Source organism: Echinops telfairi, unplaced genomic scaffold (assembly GCF_000313985.2).
Source record: "Echinops telfairi isolate 266 unplaced genomic scaffold, ASM31398v2 ScPeMD7_4;HRSCAF=17, whole genome shotgun sequence".
Taxonomy (NCBI): domain Eukaryota; kingdom Metazoa; phylum Chordata; class Mammalia; order Afrosoricida; family Tenrecidae; genus Echinops; species Echinops telfairi.
The window spans coordinates 36,614,901-36,630,618 of NW_022103900.1; the positions used below are offsets into that span (position 1 = coordinate 36,614,901).

General features: G+C 39.4%; 1 non-coding gene across 1 annotated transcript; it reads left to right on the plus strand.

Moving 5' to 3' along the window:
* Nucleotides 1-912: 912 nt before the first annotated feature.
* LOC115872896 lies at nucleotides 913-1,076 on the plus strand. The gene has a single exon (XR_004048098.1). It is a non-coding gene; the product is annotated as a U1 spliceosomal RNA (small nuclear RNA).
* The last annotated feature ends 14,642 nt before the right edge of the window (nucleotides 1,077-15,718 follow it).

The window sequence follows — 15,718 nt, forward strand, 5'->3', positions numbered from 1 at the left end:
GCATAGTGGATAAGCATTAGACTGCTAACTGTATGGTCGGCAGTTTGAAACCACCAGATGCTATGTGCGAGAAAGACAGGGCTTTTTACTTCCGTAAAGAGTTACAGTGTCAGAAACCCAGAGGGGCAGGACTGCACTGTCCTTCCTATAGGGTCCCTGTGAGTTGGTGTCAACTCAATAGCATTGAGTTTTTTTTGTTTTTGTTTGTTTTTTTAATGATGTGTGTGAAAAAAAACAAAAGCAACTTCAGCTGGATCAATTGTGTATTCTGTGGACCCTTTCTTGATCCCATGGCTTACTTTGTATGCTAATGTTTGCTATTTCCTAGACCTGCCTGCAACATTTAAAAATGAGAGGAAACAAGTTAAAATGAGTAAATTGCTAAATAACATTAGCACGTCAGTGAAAGGTCAATGTGTCTATCACCTCTTTAGAATACACGCATTCTTGTCTGTCTCTGAGCATATTTTCTTTCTTTGAATTAGCTGAATATATTCATGTACTCTGCATAAGAATCTGCTGAATCGAGTCATTTTAGAATTATGTATTATACAGAAGTAAAGAAAAGAGAATCATAGAGATTACTGACTGTTATCTTTGATTCATGTGTTTATCTTGCAGGTTCTATCTGTTAAGTACTTTATGTTTGTCAAATAAAGTTTGAGGGGTATTGATCTCTGGGAATTGCTTATTCTCTAGCTCATTTTTCTTGACCCTGTGGCTTACTTTGTATGCTAGCATATCTTTTTTCTGTGCTCCTACAAGGGCAGTCTACCTTAAGTAAGACAATTCATAGACAGGAAAGAAGGGAAAATGAGAATATTTACTGAGTACTCTCACCCAAGAAAGGCAAGCTTGATCCTGTCCATCAATCTGTGCCTCCTGGAGCACCAGGTTAAGAGTTGTTTTTTAATACTTACCTGGCAGGGGAGACACCATGATCAGGAAGGTGGTTTTCCCAGGGCAAGGCTCATCCATTGCACTGCAGGTGTGCTGACCCCTGTGATTTCCTCAAATGCAGGACACTCGACTGCATAATTTGTGGTAGTGGGGGCCTGCGTTCACGCTCTCCCCTAAAAAATAAAAAAAAAAGAGTTGTTTTATAGGCAGGCAGGGCTTGGGGTGTGGGGTTTTCTGGAACATTCTGGTCTATCGCTCAGGTTGTTTTCTTTTCTTTGAGGGACATATCTGCATTCCAGCCCCAGGTATTGTTAATGTGTTCTGTCCTTCACATAGAAATGGGCTGATTTTAACTTCACCAGGGAAGACCAAAGATTTGTTAGTTCACTCTGAATGATAACAGAGTTGCAAGATTGAAAATGGGTGTGAACTATAGGGAACCCTAGAGAAAAGCTGTGATGCGGTGGTGTCTCAGCCCGCTACGTTTTTTTTCTTGATTTCACATCTCGAGAAACAGTAATCATCATGAAGCTCCTCCCTGATGAGTGGGAGTATTGAAAAGGGAGGTGTTTGAGAATGCTTAGTCAGAAGAGACAAGAAGACAACTGCCTGAATGAAACTCTGCAACATCCTGCTTAATTAACCGGAGAGTATCATCTGTCCCAAAGGTGTCTCTGTTCTTCCTGTAAAGGTGAAAACATTTGCTGTGTTCTCACACTGTGCTCCTCCCTCAATAATAAATATAACTAGGTATGGGACAGAAGTACACATGAGGAGAACAGTTATTCTTATATTGATAAGAAGGTTCAACCATGGCTATGTCATAGGGGAAATTTACTAAAGCAATTCCATCATTCAGCATCACTCCTTGTGGTCAGTTGGGTCAACTGAGACCCTGGGTAAATGGCCTCCAATGGTAGCTCTACCTCTCCGGTGCTGTTGGTCCAGGCAACACTGGTTTTACTGATGACCCCACAAACACCTCCAGATTTTGCTAGTAGAAGTCCAGAGAAATGTGGTCATGAATAACCACTTTTGTTAAAAATTTAGAGAAGTTTGCATTGCCATTAGGGCTTTCATTGTGCCCAGTACTAGGAAATGGATAGTGTTTAGAAAGTTCTAAATGCCTAATTCTACTTGTTTCAAGTTTTAAAAGGGGGATGATGAATTGGTATAAGTACTCTCCAAATCTGAAATGGTCAAGAAAAAATATTGGGCCAACTGGAGAGGAAGAGAAAAATTCACCAACTCCATGCCTAGCCCACACCCCTTGGGGGTGTATTCTAGTGGGGAAAATAAAAAAATAGCAAGAATATATTGGCCAATAAAGTGTACCCCCATTAAATATCGAATGGCACAGGTACAGGGCCTGCTTCTGAGCTTACTATTGTAGTTCTTGGGGTGCAGTTTTTCTCCAAATAAAAATGTGTATCCTAGTAGGGTACCCAAAGACAGGTTGTCATTAGGGCTACTATGGTTTGAACTCCTAAGCCAAGGGATATTCAAAGACGGGTTACAAGAGTGAAAAAGCTGGAAATCTCTAAATATGTGGTTTAGAATCAGTGCCTGTTGCTCTCTGTACCAGATTTGCCCCTCACCATTGTTTTCCCAGTGGAAATCTATGTAGAATAATCATGATCAGAAAGTATGAGCCAGGAAAAGCGTATTGAATCAGCCAGGCACTATTAGAGACCAGGGGGCTTGATACACTAGGAAGCAATTTGGGATTCAAGGTGATAATGAAGGATGGGGTTACTTTAGGACTTAGTGTTGCTCCAGATGAGGGCAATTGGAAGTAAATCCAATACATGATGCACATAAATTATTTTCCCACATCAGAATGTGTCACCGCAGTGACGCAAATGAAAAAGTCACAGTTTCCTGGATGAATATCACCAACCACAGGGGTGATTGTCAGTGGCGGGGCTGTCCAAAAATCATGTGACCTCCAGGAGGCTAGGCCCCTCTGTACTACACAAGTGATGGTCCCCACTGGTAGGGTGTTGGACACTATCCAGGGTATCTACCACCTTCAGAGTGAGAATTTTTCCTGCTTGCAAAATGGGAGGGGCAGGGGGAAACTTGGCCAAAGCTTGTGGGAATGGTTGCTGCCAAGGAAAAAGAGAGAGAAAAACAGGAACTTCACACACTCCTACTTGATCTTTCCTAAACAAGTCCTGTATCAAGATACAGGACTAGAGTAAATGTTAAAGTGTCACAATAATCTGTGCTCTGTCCTTTTCTCTTTCTGGGGGAGCCTTGTTATTGTGGCCTTATAGTGCACCCAGGAGTTGACTCCAGCTAATGTGAGAAGGGAGAATGTTAAAGAAACTGGTCCACTTGGGTGCAAGTTAATCTTCTGAGTGCTATCTTTTCTAGGTCTTCCTAAACCTTGTTTCCTGGCTCACAGCTGTGCAGAAGGCTGTTTTTAAGAAATAACAACAGACCAGAAGCTTCCTGGTTAATAAGGGGCATAATTTTTCCATTACACGTCATTGGCTCCGGATGTTCTAATTTTAATTCCAGGGTCACATTTATACTCCACCCGCACACTTCAGGAATGGTCTCCTACGTACTATCTCTGATAGGTTTATTGTGCCAACCTGGCCAATAGGAACATGTGGGATTAATCAGGTCGCAGTTTGATTGGAGGGCAAAGAGATATATCTCTCTACAAAGCTGCCCCCCTCTCTCTTGCTCTCTGGTGATCAGACCAGCATGCTGCTGCTTTAGCTAGCAGCATGCTAGTTCTCTTCTTCAACCTGTGAGCTATACTACTTGTGGGACAAGCCAATACATGGATCATGTCACTAGAGCTTAAGGCTCCTTCCAGACTTGCTTCAGAATGCTGTTGGTGTATACATCACTAAAGCTTGAGGCTGGTGGATCCTGTGGCTTTGTATTGCTTGAGTTGGTTATACCATCCCAGCCTGCTTCGATAAGCTCCCAAGCTATTGACTGTTGGTGACAGAACCTGCTATTTGTTGCCTGTGGGCAAACTCTGCTTGCCTTGCTCAAGGGAAGACTCAGCTGTCTGCTTCTTGACCTTGGACCCAGCAGCTCTAGTGAGTTGAAGGACTTCCAGTATATTAACTATTCCATGGAAGTGAGTTGAACTGAACCCTCTGTACTGCTGTGTGGACTAATAAGCTGCTATATTCCATCTTGCTGGATAAACCTATCCTCATAGATGATATAAATATAGAGATATATAATCATAAGTGTCCTGGTTTTGTTTCTCTAGAGAATCCTACCTAACACCCTATCCTACAGATGACCTGGTTCCCCATTCAAATCTTTTTTCTTCCCAAATCCTCTGTGGGCCTTAGAGGCATATGAGTGGGTGGGGAAAGATGTCTTTCAGCCTTGGTACTCTCTGCATCTTTTTTCTTTCTTTCTTTCTTTCTTTTTTTTTTGATGATGTATGCATCATTGGGTTTGGTCTGGCTCATGTCAGAGATTCTTGATATCAAAAAGTTCAAGAACAAAGAAAATGTTTTGCAACTAATGGTGATAGCAACTGTAAAATTATGCTTGATCTAACTGAATTGTGGATTGTTATAGTATCTGTAAGAGTTCCAAATAAAATAATTAATAAAAAAAACAAACGAAAGATAACCAAATATACTGAGAGTTTAACAGGATATTGTTGATTTCATTTCTTAAGATGTACTGTGAAAAGGTATGCAATGTTTCTATGAAATTTAAAAAAAAGATCCCTCCAGATTTCTTATCTTTCAAACCTAATCATTGGTCTACATGGCTATAAAAAAAGAGGAAAATAAATTGAAATGGACTTGGAGTCTTTAGTGACAAACAAGTTCACCTCAAACAAACAAAATCAATTCCCCAATAGTTTACCCTTCATCCTCTCCCTGATTTCTCTTCTACCTCTTCTGGACTACTATCTGTAATAGGACAAGTTAAAACATGTTTACAGTCTAACCCAGAGCCTTATCTTCCCTCCATTGTCCCCACCCACTTGGTAGTCTCCATAGTCCACTGTTCATACCTTTGGTATGAATGTCTAGTGTTTTTTTCCTCCCCATATACCAATGGTCTGATACATATGTCCTTTTGTGATTGACTCATCTCACTTGCATAATGTTCTCTAGACCCACTCTTGCCATGCAGTGCTTTGGGGTTTTGTCATTGACTTTTAGTGATGTTTAGTATTCCATTGTGTGTATACACCAGAATTTCTTTATGTATTCTACTGATGAACATTTGGGCTGCTTCAAGCTTCTTGCTTGCTATTGTGAATTGTTCAGCAATGAACATGAGAGAGCGTATGTCCATTCTTTTCTGTCTCTTATTTCTTTGGGTCATATGCCCAGCGAAGTTATTGCTGGGTTATTTGGTATTTCTCTTTCCAGTATCTTTACGTATCACCATATCGCTTTCCACAATATTTGTTTCCCTCTTATTCCTATTGTGAACAGTGCTGCAACTCCATCTTATTCCTATTGTGAACAGTGCTACTATTTCCTCTTATTCCTACAGTGAACAGTGCGATGATGAGCACGTATGTGCAGATCCTGGATGCTTTTTCTAACTAACACACTTCTGTTATACTTCTGAATAAAGAAAGCCTAAATTTGGAAATAGTTCCCTTCAGAACGACTTTTCAGCACTTCCTTAACTTTTCAGTTCTACAGGGGCAGACTTCTACTATCTGGTGAAGTATTTGTTCACAAATACTAAAGGCATTCTTGTCATTTCAGGGTTCATTGATATCCTTCTGAACTATAATGGGTATTATGATGAAAAGTAACATCTTTTCTGTGTTCAAGCACTTAAGGGTTAAAATTATTTCTGTAAATTGCAAATTTATGCTCCTGGGTTCTTTTAAAATCATCTTTGTTCTTTTGGTGGACTCTGGTTCTGTTGGGTTGTCCAGAGAAACTGAACCGGTGATGCTTGCATGTGTGTATGTGTATATATAACAAAAGTTATTTATATCAAGAAATGGCTAACACACTTGTAGAAGTGGTTAACTCTGAAGGCTTCTTTGACTTGTGTAGGTTTGGAAGCTGATGAACAGGGATCAATATGCAAAAGCCAAAGATTCATGGGCTGGTGAATGCAAAAGTAAATAAATCCAAGATCACTCAAATAAATCCAAGGTTGGTCAAATAAATCTAAGGTCAGCATTCTGCTGACAGCTCCTGGACTTGTCAAGATACACAACAAGAGATTGACATTCCAGATGCAAAACCAGATTCAACAGAAGACAAAGCAGAAACCGAGGCTGAACTCTGCTCAGGGTCTCTCTCTCATACCAAAGGCCACACTCCCAAGATGTTATCAGCCTACAACCTGGTAGGCTGAACTCAACCCCTTCTGCTACCCAACTATGTCTAGTTGACATAAAGGCAAACCATCACAGACCATCCCTTGTCAACTTGACCTCTGTACCTGACTCCTTAACCATACATAATCTCGTTAAGAAACCATACTTGCACCTAACATGATATAACTAGCAAGCATATAGCCAAAAATACACTCACTCCATTTTCATCATATAGTTTATAAGTGAGCAGAACAAACATATTTGATGCATACATACAAATAGGAATTAATCATAACAGTTCCAGTCCTTGTTTCTGCAGCTGATTATGTGGCAATAGCCAGTATTTAGAACTATCTTCTTCCACTGCAATTTCACATTGCCTTTCTCTTTAGGAAGTGCCTTCGCTAGTGGTAGTTCGTTCCCTGGTGGGGTAACCTTAAACCTTCATTCCTGTAGAGTCTGGGACATTAATAATCATGTCCAAATTGGAGTGCTGTAGTTTAGCAATAGCTTTAATCACAGGACATAGTAGTACTAAGAAACAACCTAAGAAATCTCCTGTATTCCCCATTCTTCTTTACATTCATTGTGCAATTAATCCAATTTTCCCTAAAAATCAGGATTAACAATACCATTCAATACACTAATACCATTCTTTGCCTGTTGATCTAGAGCAGCAGTTCTCAACCTGTGGGTCATGACCCCTTTGGGGGTCAAGTGACCTTTTCACAGGGGTCGCCCGATTCATAACAGTAGCAAAATTACAGTTGAAGTAGCAACAAAAATAATTTTATGTTTGGGGGGTCACAGCAACATGAGGAACTCTATTAAAGGGTCACAGCATTAGGAAGGCTGAAAACCACTGATATAGAGGCAAGAGGAGCCTAAAACAGCCAAGAGCCATCTTAAACTTACAATTCAATGGAATCGATGCTGTTTCTCTAAGTGGGAGTAAGACCTCCAGACTGGAAATGGCGAGGGTTTCAAGGATAGAAAGCAAAAATACGGTAAGGGAGTAATCCCAAGTGATTTATGCCACTCCCATTTCTGCTCCTTGTTTTTTGTACCAGTGGATTCTGGCTTTTGGGGAAACAGCACCATATATTGGAGGCTGCATTAGTGCAAATACAGCCTCAATGAGAACATGGCCCCAATCTTGTAAGATGTTGCCACTAAGCTGGCAAAATCATTGTGTCTTTTGAAGTTCATTCCATTATTCTATCAAACCAGCTCTTCAGGATGATGGGCAACATGATAAGACCAGTAAATTGCATGAGCCCATTGTTGCATTTCATTTGCTGTGACACGAATCCCTTGAGTTGAAGAGATGCTGGGCGATGGATGAGATATTCTAACCACCCAATAAAGCCATTGGCCACAGACCATGAATCAATACACAGCTTCATTTGGGGCCATTTTCCTTTCTAACCCAACTGAAAAAGCAAGTGCACCACTGGGAGTTCTGCCTATTGGGAAGATTTCCCTTCACCGCCATCTTCAAGGAGGCCCCAGAAAAGGCCTCTACTGATGCCACTGTTCACTTTTGAGTGATACCTGCGTGTCATGCAGAAACGTCAATAAACCAAGCACGAGTTTTATCTTCCTTGATCAATTGATCATAAGGAACTCCCCAGGAGGTGATTATTCTGAGAAATATGGTACTGTGATTGGAGTGGATACCAGAGGCATTTGGGCCACTTTTTCATATAGTTTGCTTGTAATTTCAGGTCCTCCTCTAACGCATCTCATATATACTGCTTCAATTTAATAATTGAGTCCTGGTGTGCACATCCAACTTGTGATTCTGTGGGTCAGACAACACCCAGTGCATATTAGGCAATTCAGGCCGCTTGGTGATTTGGCATCTCATGGCAAGACATTCAATCTCCACTAAGACCCAGTAATAGGACAAAAGCTGTTTTTCAAATGGGCAATAGTTGTCTGCAAAGGATGGCAGGGCTTTTTACTCATAAAATCCTGAGTGTATGTACTTTGAATCACCAATAAGGCCTTCCCAAATGCTTGAGAAAAGGGCATTGGTCAGATCAGTAGCCGGGTACCAGGTAGAAGGAACTGTAGTAATGTGCTCAAGCAACTAACCTTTTGGAACAATAGGTACATTTGTAACTAGTAACTACCTGGTTAAATTTATTATAATCTGCCAAGTTCCATCTGTTATTTTACATAGGCCAAATGGGAGCATTAAATGGGGATATGGTTGGAATAACCACTTCTACATCTTCAAGTCCTTGATGGTGACACTAATCTCTGCAATCTGATTATTTCCTTTTCCTCTTGTGGAAAGCCACAGAGACCTTTGGGAAAGACTAGGAGAAATATTAATAATATATATTTTAGTGGTGCAGTGGTGGTGCAGTCCTGTTTCAAAGAGACCTGGCCTCCCCTTCATTGAAGGAGTTGTGTGTCTGTAAACTGGCTCAAGTCTGGGAATTGACTGAGGGATTGTAACTATTCTGGCAATTCAAGTTAGACTGTTATTTATATGACCTAGAATTTCTTTTGCTTGTGAAAGTCAATTAAATAATAGGTTGCCTATATTTTTCACTTCTAGAGGCACATCGTCTAAGTGGACAACCCCTAGGTACATACAAGCCAGACTATTCTGATTACTACTTTGATTCTGCTGTCATTACAGTAGCCATGCCAACCAGTGTCTGATGATTGACTGGTGCCATTTGCCCCTAATCCCTATCCTGGATTTCCGATAGTGAAAATCATACAAACGACCTAAATAATGACAACAAAATAAGATACAGAAAAACCTCAATCCATGTGAAAGCAAAAGATTATAGAAACTAGAACAAATTAAAAATGCGTCAAATGGAAGAGTAAATGATTATATGCTAACTTTTAACCTCACAATATCTGCAGTAATTCACATTCTAAGGCACCCTTTCTTAGGGCAGAACATTCACATCCATGATCAATGAAGCCATGGAGGTTTAATGCCGATGGGGATTTTGCAAATGGATTTTGGCCTATCATAGTTGCCCATAACCTTCTGCAGACTGGATCCTCAAAATCTAAGCTCTAATACATTTTCCTCTTCTGATCTTGGATTTTATTATTTAGGATCTTTGGATCACACAGGTGATGTGCTCCTTCTCTGTGGACTTAGCTGATACCATGCTTAGATGGCTGCTTGTTTTAAGACAAACCTTTAATACCCCAGACAATATTCTTTCTGGTAGCCAGACAGAATACTGATTTCTTTTCAATGGTGAGAATTTAATATTTTACATTCACTCTGGAAATCTGTTTGGCAGTTTCTTAAACAAACAAGCAAAATCCCTAGGCATTTAACTATGACCTAACCCAGGAATTGCATCTTAGATAATTATACTAGATAAAAAGAAAATATTCCCATAAAAACCAGTACACAAGTTTGAAGCAGGTCATACTCACTCCCTGCGAAATCTTACTGAGACAGCACCTGATGGAGACATGTTGATGCAACCAGAACTCAAGATAGTTGGAGGAGCCATATGGAGACCCTCACCAGCCCTGAGCTGCTTCTACCTCCACTGGATACACAAGACTTTCCACTCACTGGCCTGTGATCATCCTGCATTTGGCAATATTGCATGTGTTTCATGAGTCTGAAGAGGACTTTATACATTGGTATTGGACATACGGGCTAATATCAGGCTTATGGACTTGATCTGGACTGGGATGGGATGTTTTCTCAACGTTCAATTGCTCTTGTATATAAATCTCTTTCTTATACACATATGAATATCTATGAATTTGTTTCTCTAGTCTACCCACACTAACAATAGGATTTTCAACAATTGTCTCAATAGACTGTAAAGACGTTTCTTTGTGGTGATATAAATATACCATAGCTTGAATTTATCAATTCCAGCTTCCTATTTGTGATATTTTGTTATAGGCTTTCAAATTGTTAAACTTGGAGAAATTTGAAAACAAACGGTGCATGCAGTGCCTTGGTACTATTTTTTCAAATTGCATGTGAACCTACAATTATTTCAAAATGAAAAAAACAACTTCATTACACAAAAAAGAAAGAATCAAGAAAGAAAAAGAATGATTGAATGAAAGAAGTGAAGTAGTAAGAAATTAAAAGGGAATTAACCTAGGACCATGAAAGTTTGACAAGGACCCATCATTAAAGGAAGCAAGAACAAATATGACATTGATATAGAGAATTGAATCTACAATCAATGCTCATAGAAGCAGCAGTCAAAAATCAGCAGATGTGAAGCACTGGGAAAATCTGCTGTCCAAGACCTCTTTAGAGTGCTGAGAAGCAAGGAGGTTACTTTGAGGACAGAGATGCACATGATCCAAGCCATGGTACTTTCAATCTCCTCAGAGGCATGTAAAAGCTTGACATTGAATAAGGAAGACAGAAGAAGAATCCATGTATCTGAATTGTGGTGCTAGGGCAGACTATAGAAAGTACTGTGGCCTGCTAAAAGAATAAACCAATCATTCTTGGAAGAAGTACTGCCAGAAGGTCCTCAGAACAAGCCTGGTGAGACTCAACTTATATGCTTTGAACACATTGTCAGGAGAGACTAATCCTTGGAGAAGGACATCATGCTTGGTAAAGTGGAGGGGCAGCGACAAAGAGGAAGGCCCTCAATGATTGAAGAAGGCCCTCAATGGAATGGGTTACCACAATGGCTACAATGGGCTGAAGCATAAGGGCAATTGTGAGGAGGGTGCAGGATTGGTCCGTGTTCTGTTCTGTGTGCACAGGGTCACTATGGGTCCCCACAGACTCCATGGCATATAACACCAGCAAGAGAGAATAATTTTTTTATTGTGGCAAAAGTATAGAGAAAGTAATTTCCATTTGTTTAATTTAACAGGCACCAACTAATATGTTGAAACTACCAATCATATAAGCGGTATCATGGCTTTGGACCCTCGGAGAAAGAAGGAAGGTCTAGTGTAAGCATATGTTTTAACTACTGGATAAGTCACTTCAGCTCTGAAAGTCTAATCCAGGCATCCTCAGACTATGGCCCACAGGCCACATGCGGCCAGCCGAGGACATTTATCAGGCCCACCGGGTGTCTTTGCCCCATTTATTTTTTATTTCAAAATAAGATATGTGCAGTATGCATAGGAATTTTAAAAAGTTTGAGGACCCCTGGTTCTAATCTATTTCACAAGGCAAAAAAGAGGACAAAATAAAATGCCTTAAAATTGTATGTGATACGGATGCATTTTCAAATAGAAATATCATTAAAGAAATATGATATATTAGAATAAACATTAATTTTTGCACCATCTGTCTTCTAATTATTTTCTTTTGACTGTATTTCATTTGATGATACGAGCCAGTCAGGGTGCGATGCGATGTAACAATGATGAGAAATACAACCTTCCTCTAGTTCCTAAAGGTTTCCTCCCCGCTCCCACTACCATGACTCGAATTCTATCTTGCAAGACTGGCTAGACCAGAGGAGGTACACTGGTACAGATAGGAACTGAAAATACAGGGAATCCAGGATGGATGAGCCCTATAGGACCAGTGGTGTGAGTGTCAAAACAGGGAGGGTAAAGGGAGAATGGGTAGGAAAGAGGGAACCAATTACATGGAACTGTGTGTGACCTCCTCCCTGGGGGACAGACAACCAAAAAGTGGATGAAGGGAGATGTTGGACAGGGCAAGATATGACAAAATACCAATTTATAAACTATCAAGGGCTCATATGGGAGGGGGGAGCGGGGAGGGAGGGGAAAAATGAGGACCTAATGTCGGGGGTTTAAATGGAGAGAAAATGTTTTGAGAAATGATGTACAAATACGCTTTACACAATTGATGTGTGTATGGATTGGGATAACAGTTGTATGAGCCCCTAATAAAATGTTTAAAAAAAAAAAAGTAAATAAAAGTATTTTATTACCTACAAAAAAAAAAAAGATTGAATATATTAATCATAATATCTGCACCTAGACCCATTTTATTGAACATTCCTGTATTGAGAGTAAACCCTTGTTGTATTGACAAGCCCTTTAAAATATATTTATGAAAACAAGTACCATGCAGAATAACTTAATATGGATATCATATTTGCTGTCTGTGTTAGGTAGTATTGGGTCACTTTCAACCCAGAGGGACACTATGTACAACAGAAAGACATGGTGTGTCCATTACCATGCTCAGAATCACTGCTATCTCTCATCCCATTGCTAAAGCCCATGTACCAATCCATCTCATGAGTATCTTTCTCTTGACCCAATATTTTGTGCCAATCATGATGTCCTTATCTAGGTCTGGCTCTTCATGAAAACATGTATAAGTTAGATGAAGTCTTGCCATACTTACTTCTGGCTATATTTCTTCCAGTAAATATACTTTAATTCTTCTGGACAAAATCATGAAAAACCTATGCTTGAGTCACTTCTGACTCACAGTGATGAAATAGGACAGAGTAAGATCGCTCCATACGATTTCTGAGGCTGTAGATCTTTATATGAGCAGAATGGATAAGCCTCATTTTTCTCTGATGGAGTGACTGGGAGTTTTGAACTACCAATCCTTTGGTTAGCAGTCCAATGCTTAACCCACTATGCAAACAAGCCTTCTTGTTTTTTGAGCAGTCCACGGTACATTCAATTCATCATAAATCCATAATTCCAGGACATAGGTTCGCCATCATTCTTTCTTATTCACCATCCGTTTCTTGTACATATATGTGGAGAGTAAAATTACCATGGTTCTGGGCCAGGCTCACATTATATCTCCCAGTGACATTTTTGCTTTATAAGACTTTAAAAAGGTATCTTGTAGCAAATTTTCCCAGAGAAGTACATAGTTTGATTTTCTGACGGCTGCTTTCATAGACATTGATTGTGGATCCAATTAAAATGAGATCCTTTCCAAACTCAATAATCTTTCCATTTATCATGCTTATTGGTTCACTTAGGAAGATATTTATTTCCTTCAGGTTCAGCTATAATCCATACTGAAAGCTGTGGTAACTGCTCCAAATAACTGCAAGTCCTCTTCAACTCCAGCAAGCAAAATTATGCCAAGCACATACTTAAAGTTGCAAAGGAGACTGCCCCCATTCCCAGTGCCAGGTGGTTTTTTCCATAGTCCGCTTTCTCGAATTATTTACTCAGAAGACAGATTGAGTTGTGTGTTTGCGTTGCTGTCGAATTGGTTTCAATTCATAGTGCCCCTAGGGATAACAGAATCAGCACTGCCCGATGCTACATCATCTTCAGGATTGACATTTTATTTAACCCCTTTGTTGCAGCCACTGTATCACTCCATCTCACGAAGTCTTCTTTTTAGCTTTACAATCTGTAATGTAACCAATAACTTACTTATCATGGAAGGATACCATTCTAACCCTCACATTTTCTGAGTTTAAACCATGCAATACTCCCTGGTTCTTTTGGACTGACTCTTGGTTTATGTACAGATTCTGTATGAGCACAATTTTGTTATCTAAAATTCCTATCTGAAATTCTTTGCAATGTCATCCACACAATTGAATATCTTTGTTTACTTATAAACTCAGGTAAACATTCTTTCTTGTATTATCTTCCTTTTGCCAAGATCAATCTGATATCAACAATCATATGTATCATTCCATGCTCTTTTCTGAATCCAGCTTGTATTTCTGGTAGTTCCCTGTCATAAAACCTTTTGATTTATCTTCAGCAAAATTTTATTTGTGTGTGATATTAATTTTACTGTTCAATACAGCCCCCATTGTGTTGGACCACCTTTCTTTGGGATGGTCACAGATATGGATCTCTTTTAGTTGATAGGTTTCATACTTATCTTCCAGGTTTTTGACATAAAAGAGTAAATGTTTTCAGTTTAATGTTTGCTAAAACATTTTCATTGATTTCTCTCAATTCCTAGAGTGTAGTTTTTCACTAATGTTTTTAGTGCAGCTTTTAATCTTCCTTCAATATAATGATTTTTGATCATATGGCATCTCCTAAAATAGTTGAACATTGACTGATTTTTTAAAAATCTTCTTTTGAAGTTTCCTGTCATTCCAAATCAAACCATGGCCAAAGAGTCTATTTGGACTCATAGTCCAGAGTAAAGCTGATTTACATGGGTTCCAAGACTTTAAATATGGGAGAAGACACTTCATTTTTATCCCATGGAGAAGTTGGTGGATTTGAACTGCTGACATTGCAATTAGCACACCATTATTTAATGCCCTATGCCAGCAGGGCTCCTTATTTTGTCCATAATGTAACTGAAGGCTATAATGTTTTTCTTACAACTTTCAGATTGAGAAATGTGAAGCGCATTCATTCTTTTATGTTTTTAACTCTATACCTGTACACATTTAAGTATAATGTATAACATAAATAGTAATTTACAAATGTAAGATAACTTGCTCTCACTTCATTTCTTCCATTCAATTTAGGTATTATAAGTTTAATAGCAAGTTTGAGAGTTTTTTCTGACATGAATTTTGGCCTTTTCTTTATTTCCTGTATTTTAATGACTTTTGATGTTATTATACAACTTGGCTGATCTTCAATCATTAGTCTCCAATGGGTCAAATCTGTTCTTGAGATGGCGTATCATTCAAATTGGATACAATTAAAGTTGTACTTTGATTCTGATGGACTTGTTTCAATTTTCTTTTTCTTCAACTTGAATTTAAACATGATTAAATTGATAGTTTGGTCCTTACAAAGCCTGGCCTTGTTCTGTCTGAAAACATTGGGCTTCTTCATCTTCTCTTTCCACAGACATAGCAGATTTGATTGGATGCAGGCATATTATATCTGGTGACGTGAATGTGCAGTCATTGTTTAGATTGTTTTTTAGGGTAGGATATTGTTTATATCTACACAGGAGAAGGAAAAAGGGACCAGGCTTCAACCCAGTGTGCCAAGATGTGAATACAACATACCAGCATGTACCAGGGAACCAAGAGAGAGGTCTGTAGGGCCAGCCCCAATCCTAACTATATGGAACCCCCCCACCCCCACCCAACATAAGAAGAATGCACTTCAGAGGACAGCACTGGGGCTACAGTTTGTGGAGAAGGAAGGTCAGATTAGAGCATGTGGGAGAAACTAAAAGGGATGAAGAGGGAGGAGAGGACATCTGGCCCACTGAGCCCTGAGGATGGTAATCCTGCTCAGAGACGACAACACACAGATAGGACCATAAGATTGGTCCCACCATGAGAGATGATGTCCATCAATAAACCTTTGCACTGCAGGTACAACACTGGAGACACAGTGTGGGAACAGTGCACAATCTGACCCCATCACACTAGAGGTTAAACACTAGAGGCATGGGAGTACAAGAAATAGACTTTGGAGGCAGAGTGGGCACCCCATCAGACTTGACTGCAATACACTCGTAAAGGCCAACAAACAGACCTTGAACTATTTATTGGATTTTATATTTTTGTCAGTGGCTTTCTTTTTGCTATTGTTATTTTGTTTTGGTTTTGATTTTGGTTGTTGTTACTGTTTGACTTCCTTTGTTATTTTATTTGGCTTTGCCTAGTTTTTGCACTTATTAATGCA